At 42.7% G+C, this 6,328-nt stretch overlaps 1 long non-coding RNA gene across 1 annotated transcript; it reads right to left on the bottom strand.

The window, feature by feature from the left end:
• Positions 1-3,009: 3,009 nt before the first annotated feature.
• Positions 3,010-6,328, bottom strand: LOC111740786. Its single transcript, XR_002780748.1, has 2 exons — positions 6,266-6,328; positions 3,010-3,552 (listed from the first exon to the last, which is right to left on the bottom strand). It is a non-coding gene; the product is annotated as an uncharacterized LOC111740786 (long non-coding RNA).

Raw genomic sequence — 6,328 nt, 5'->3', positions numbered from 1 at the left:
AAAATGACATGAGGAATTTAACCTGCAAGACGAAACACTTGGAATGACAAATGAATTTGAGATACCAAATTTCTCACTCAAATTCTCCTTAATTGCTTATAATTGGTGTCTGATTTCAAGACAGACATTTCACAGAGAAAATGTTTTAAACTCCACTTTGGAAAAATCACTGATCTCGGAAGCTAAGCAAAGTCTGGCCTGGTTAGTCCTCGGATGGGAGACCACCTAGGAAGACCAGGTACGGTAGGCATTAAAAAAAAAAAAGAAAGAAAGAAAGCTAATACTTTGGAAAATCATAGGCAAGTCACAATCACACTTTAGTCTACGTGTGGTCAAATTCTTTGGGGTTCTCTTTTTGGTTCTGGATCTGCAACACAGCCCCCCATCTCTGGGCTTCTTTGCCTAGAGCACGGTCCAAGTTGTTCCTGCGTCCTCTACCCCAATCTCAACCCTATTGCTTCCTCCTCCCTTTCCCTAGTTAACTCTTACTCTTTAAGCCTCTACTTAAGCACTACCCTCTTAGGGAGCCCTCTTCTGGGTACGTAAGAGCTGGTGTTCCATATATTACACTTTTATAATACCTACAAGACACTCTCGCTACTGTTTAATGTCCATCTTACTCACTAGACTTTAAGTTCAACCAAGGCAGAAACCTGCTTGGTTCTCTTCATGTCATTCACACCTAGGCTTATCCTAGCTCATAGTAAGTGCTCTTCAAACAGTACTTGAATTGACTTGGTTTTCCCAGGAATAAACATTATTTAAACATCTGGTTTTCGTATTCTGATGTGGAAGAACCATGTCCCATTCCATCCCCGCACCCCTCTCCCCTTTTTTGGTCATATCTTTTTGAAGAAGCTTAGTTTGCAGCAATGGCTTCTGGTCAAACTGTGAGCTGTGTTGGCAGATAGCCTCCTCCCTCCCTACGACTGGAAATTCTCCAGGCTTTTCTGTGTCGTAAATCTTACTAAAGAGATTCAGGTTCAGCTTGACTGCACAAATGATGCTGCACTGGCAACAGAGAGTCATCCACCTTTTAAAAAATAAATAATGCTTCCTCCCACTCGCCTGCGCACAACGGAGGCTGCGTGATGTGGATCAATGTTATTAGAAACCCATGTCATCTTCCTGGGTTGCATATGTCTGTCGTGGGAAAGTGGATAGTCATAGAAGGAAGATGTTAGAATCTGGTTTGCTACTGTTAAGGGCTAGAAAAGGATTCAGGAGGCAGCCAAACCGATTATGTGGCTGGTTGTATCTCCTGGAGACTGACAGGAGGCTCGTCAATGAGACTCTGCCACTCCTCCAGCTCTTCACGGCACTGGACATCTTTTGGAATCAAGGGGAGGAGTTATTGATCTATTACTGGGATGAGGTGCCTAGGAACTGCAGCTGGGTGCTCACAAGGTAGGAACAGTTCACTAAGGCACATTCAATGAGTGTTTTGGATTTTCTGATTTTTTTTTTCCTTTGGCCACGCCTGTTTCGGATTCTTTGAAACTATGCCAAGCACTCATTCTTTTACCAGGGAACTTACGCCCTCTAGTGGTAAATGCGAAATATGACAGTACACATACTTGAATGACTTTATGTAAACCCAGTAGTGATGACAAGAATAATTGTTGCTTTTTTGCCTAAATTATGAAAGTGATGTGTTGCAACTGTATATACACACTAATCCTTAAGTTTAAGTCTAGTGGGTATGAAGCTCAATTGCCTGAGTAAGCATAAATTTGCAACCGGAAAATTTCCCTCAATCATAGCATGTTGTAGTGGTTGTTACAGTAGTTCCCAAATTTTGATGTGAAAAAGATTCGCCAGAGAAATCTGATTAAAATTTAAGTTCCCAGCCTCAGCTGCAGAAGTTCTAGCTCAGCAGGCTTTGGATGTGGCCCAGGAACCTGCCTATTTAAAATGAGCCTCTGATGAAGTTGACATGTTTTTCGAGAAAATGCTAGCCTAATGGCCAAGAGTGTGGATTGAGAAGCAAGAACGAGTCCCACCTCAGCAACAGTGTGACAGGGGTCATATTTCATAACCACTCATAGACTCAGTTGCTCCATCTGTAGAAAGACACTAAGGATACCAAACTCCATAGGGCTGTTGTAGGATAAAATGAAATCCTGATATAAAGGGCTTCGTACAGGGTCTGGTAGCCAGCACATGCCAGCTCTTATTATTTATAGTACTAATCCGAATTTGCTCAAGCCGCAAGGCCAGAGAAAGCTTGGATTTTCTGGACTGAATAGGCATTAAATCTTAAGCTTCAAGATCTCTGCATGAGATGCTGCCAAGGACAACCAGTGGCTGCTGACCCCACATGGGAGGACCAGCAGCTCCGAGCTGGGATGCTGCCAACAATGCTAAACAGCCTGGATTGAAAAGCACGTTGAGTAAGACCTTTAAGGACAGGGAGGGTGTTTTTATACCTCTGCACCTCTCAGGCCAGACGGGTAAGGGAAAAATTGAAGTTGGCAGCTCCTCTGTATAATGGTATTAAGGGAACAACTTCTGTTTCCTCATCTGTAAAAATGGGCACAATAATACTATTTTCCTCATATAGTTCTGAAGAACAAATAAGGAAGGTTATGTATAAAATCCTTAGCATGATGATTGACACCAGTTGTCCTTGGAAAGTATTATCTGTATCATCCCTTCTGGTGTGAATATATCTGTAGCATCCTGCTCAGAGACAGATATTGATCAGGAGGAGGGAAGGAAATGTCCCAGATGTGTAATGAGATTTTAGAGCAGTGTTTCTTAATGTTTTTTAAAAATTTTGTTTCCCCTGATAAACTTAAAAGTCATACGTTCTCTTAATATATATTTATTAAGTATGATATGTTAGACATATTAAAAGTCATGTATATGTATAGATATATGTATATATATGTATGTACGCATGCACGCACACACTCACACACACGCACATCTACCCGTTAGGCTACCAGTACTGAGATTATAAGAGAGCAAAGTAACATAATGACTCAGCAAGTTGTGAAATCGGTGTGGATTATTTTATCGATATACTTTAATTCATGTTTATATTTATCTTCTGTGTGTTTTCAAATTATTCCCACTGACAGCATTTAGTTGGAACTTCCCATATGAATATGATTCTACCCTTTCCTGGGACTCATACACGTCTTAGGTGTGTCATGTCCTTGGCTGCATCACTAGAGGGAGCCACTCTGTAACTGGTAAAGTCAACCTAACAGAAATGCGTGACAGCTGGGTGCTGATCGGAGGCCGAGGCTACAGGTTACAGGTCATATATTTCAGATTTATTAAAAAACACATAGGCAACGAGTCAGAGCGTTGGCCAGGAATGATTTGGAAAATAATTGAAAGCATTATTCCACAAAACATTCACAGTTGTGTGCTAGAGACCGAGAGCAGGGAAGTGTTTTAGAAGCACTTGCGGTGGACAATGGATGGCCCGGCTTCATCGTACTCCTGTTTGCTGATCCACATCTGCTGGAAGGTGGACAGAGAGGCCAGGATGGAGCCGCCGATCCAGACAGAGTATTTGCGCTCTGGAGGGGCAATAATCTGTTGGTCAGGATGAGAAAGAAGGGCCATTAATGCACTAGGGCAGGGCCTGGATGTCCTACCGTGGTCCAGATTTCATGAACCTGGCTGAAGTTTCCTAAACATCAGGGACAGTATGGGCTGTCAGGTGTCTAACTGTAACTCTAACCTCAATCATAACCCAAAGATGTGTGAATAGCTTCTGGATTTAGAGATTCTTCAGTGAGCACATTTGTTTTACTGGCTTCCTTTGCACAGTCTACCCAAAGCATCCTTAACACCTCTATCGCATTCAGCCTACTATTGGACAGACTGAAAGTTGGCCCCAAATCCTATGTGGCCTCCGCTTAAGAGCCCTGACAATGTCTCTGATTTCCATAGGCTGTGCCTCAGAACTCTACACTTTCTGTAAGTTTCTATACTTTCCATAGAAACAACCACCAGCATCTTCAATGAGAAATTTTGATTGTGCCAGAACTTACTCTACAAGTTTCTTCCACCCGATTAAGTCTAATGAGTTGCACCGTTTAACACTGAGGGGCTCAGGGTCCCTTGTTGGGGGGCCCATTCCCTGGGCTGGGTCCTGATTCAGCTGTCCTGGTTGGCCTTACCTACTGCACAGGCCTGAGGCCTGACCTGCAAGGGCATGCTAATATTTCTTAGATAAATGGATAATTTAGGCCCACAGAGGAATGAATCAGGCCAGGGGTCTCATCTAGCTGCAGCAGCCCCCAAATCACCACAGTTGAGCAATTTCGAATTCCCTTCCACACTTGGATATTTGTGTAGAAGTGAGTATGGACATTTCGGCCAAAAGACAAGTTGTTTTTTTAAAACGTCTTGGTGAAAGGGTTTAATTTTTGTTTATCCCCTAAGCTCTGGTTGGACATTTATTTTTAATGCAAGAAGTTTACATTTACCGAGCACTTACTATGCTCCAGGCAATATGCTAAGCATTTGTACTAACATGTATTATCTCATAGCCACTTCTAAGAGTAAGTATTAAATTACTCTCATATTATTGGGGAGATGAGTGAAGAAAGGGAAGGGCTTAAAAAAGTACAAATTGGTAGTTACAAAATAGTCAAGGGGATGTAGAGTACGGCATAGGGAATATAATCAATAATATTGTAATCACTATGTACGGTGCCAGGTAGGTACTGGGTGGAGGTGGCGCACGGGGATCACTTCGTAAATTATATAAATGTTATATATGTCTAACCACTCTGCTGTACACCTGAAGCTGATATAAAATAATACTGAATGTCAATTGTAACTGAAAATAAATAAATAAATGCTCCCATACCGCATATGAGGAAACAGAGATCGAGAAGGTCTAAGTACCTGGCCTACCTCGCACGGGTTCTGTACACATCAGACCCAATATTCAAACCCAGACCTTCCCCAGGTGTTCGTTTTAGTTTTCTGTTTCGTTTTCTTATGTTTTAGCAGTAACTTTTCTATCTGGGGATAATTTTAGATTTACAGAACAGTTGTAGAGATAGTACAGACAGTTCTCGTAGACCCCTCATCCAGCGTTGGTTTCCTCTAACGTCATCATCTTACGGTCCCAGGTTTTTAAAGGTTTTCTCTCACCACACTGGAGCCCAAAGTTCCCCATTCATTTCTATTCAGGAAACCAAGTTTGAAGAACTAGGAACTACCCAGCTTGCTACAGCCTCTCCCTGTAATACACCCCCGACTTAGACTGGCTTTGTCAGTGAGCCCAGCAGCTGGTTTCATCTTCCTTCAGTGTGGGAGGAAGAGGGGGTAAGAGCAGATCACAGGGGCATCCAAGAAGTGAGAGTCCTCAGAAAACTCTCTCCTCTCATCCTGCAGCGTTTTAGAGCCTGTACTACAGAGAGACAGCATGCTTCAGTCTAGCAGTCATTTAGGTGACCTGCATACCCTTTCCAAAAAAAAGAGAAGGGAGTACAGATAACAGAGACCTTGTTTCAATATTTGTGAACTGCACCTAGACTGCCTTTTCTCCTGCTTCCTGTGACAGGGGTCAGAGGGCCCCAGCGTGGCCTTCTGATTTCACAGAGCGATAATAACTTTTGAGAAGTCACCAGTCACATGTAAAGTTGCCTCCAAAGAACCTCCTCCATTTAATCTCAGAGTTCTTTGACTGGGACTCAAAACTCACACTATACAGGGGTCCTGGGTGGCTCAGGGACTGAGCTTGGTCCTCCTGGAATCATTCTGTGCTTTTGAGCACCTACATCAAAAGGTGTGCCAGACAGAGATGAAGATAAATTCTCATTCCTGGCCACTGAGCTATGATCACGTATAGTAGTGGAAGAAGAGTATGCACTATTATATCTACAGGGTTTAAACCTCATCAGAAATATGTTTGGCTCATCTGTAATTTCTTTACGTTCTACACGTTCAAAGCACTATTTTTGTGATAAAGAAGAAGAGGAACAGAATGTGTATTTTAAAAAGAGATGGGCACCTGGGCCGCTCTGTTGACCTCTATCGAAGCTGCTGAAAATAGCTGATAGACAAGGATAATTATAAATTAAATATTGTACAAACTAATTCAGCTTCTCTTATGACGTAGATTAATTTATATCCTGTAAAGTATGGAATTTCTGGACTTGTACACACTGCCTATCCTTAGAACCTGTGAGCACATGTGACCCAGACGTGGCCTCTGAAGAGTCCTTCAAGCCTGGTGATAGGTTTGGCACACCAGCAGCTAGTCATAGGGTGTGTCATGAAACTGTACCTTGATCTTCATGGTGCTGGGTGCTAGGGCCGTGATCTCCTTCTGCATGCGGTCGGCAATGCC

Source organism: Pteropus vampyrus, unplaced genomic scaffold (assembly GCF_000151845.1).
Source record: "Pteropus vampyrus isolate Shadow unplaced genomic scaffold, Pvam_2.0 Scaffold68, whole genome shotgun sequence".
In the NCBI taxonomy this organism is placed as follows: domain Eukaryota; kingdom Metazoa; phylum Chordata; class Mammalia; order Chiroptera; family Pteropodidae; genus Pteropus; species Pteropus vampyrus.
This window is presented reverse-complemented; position numbering and strand designations above follow the sequence as displayed.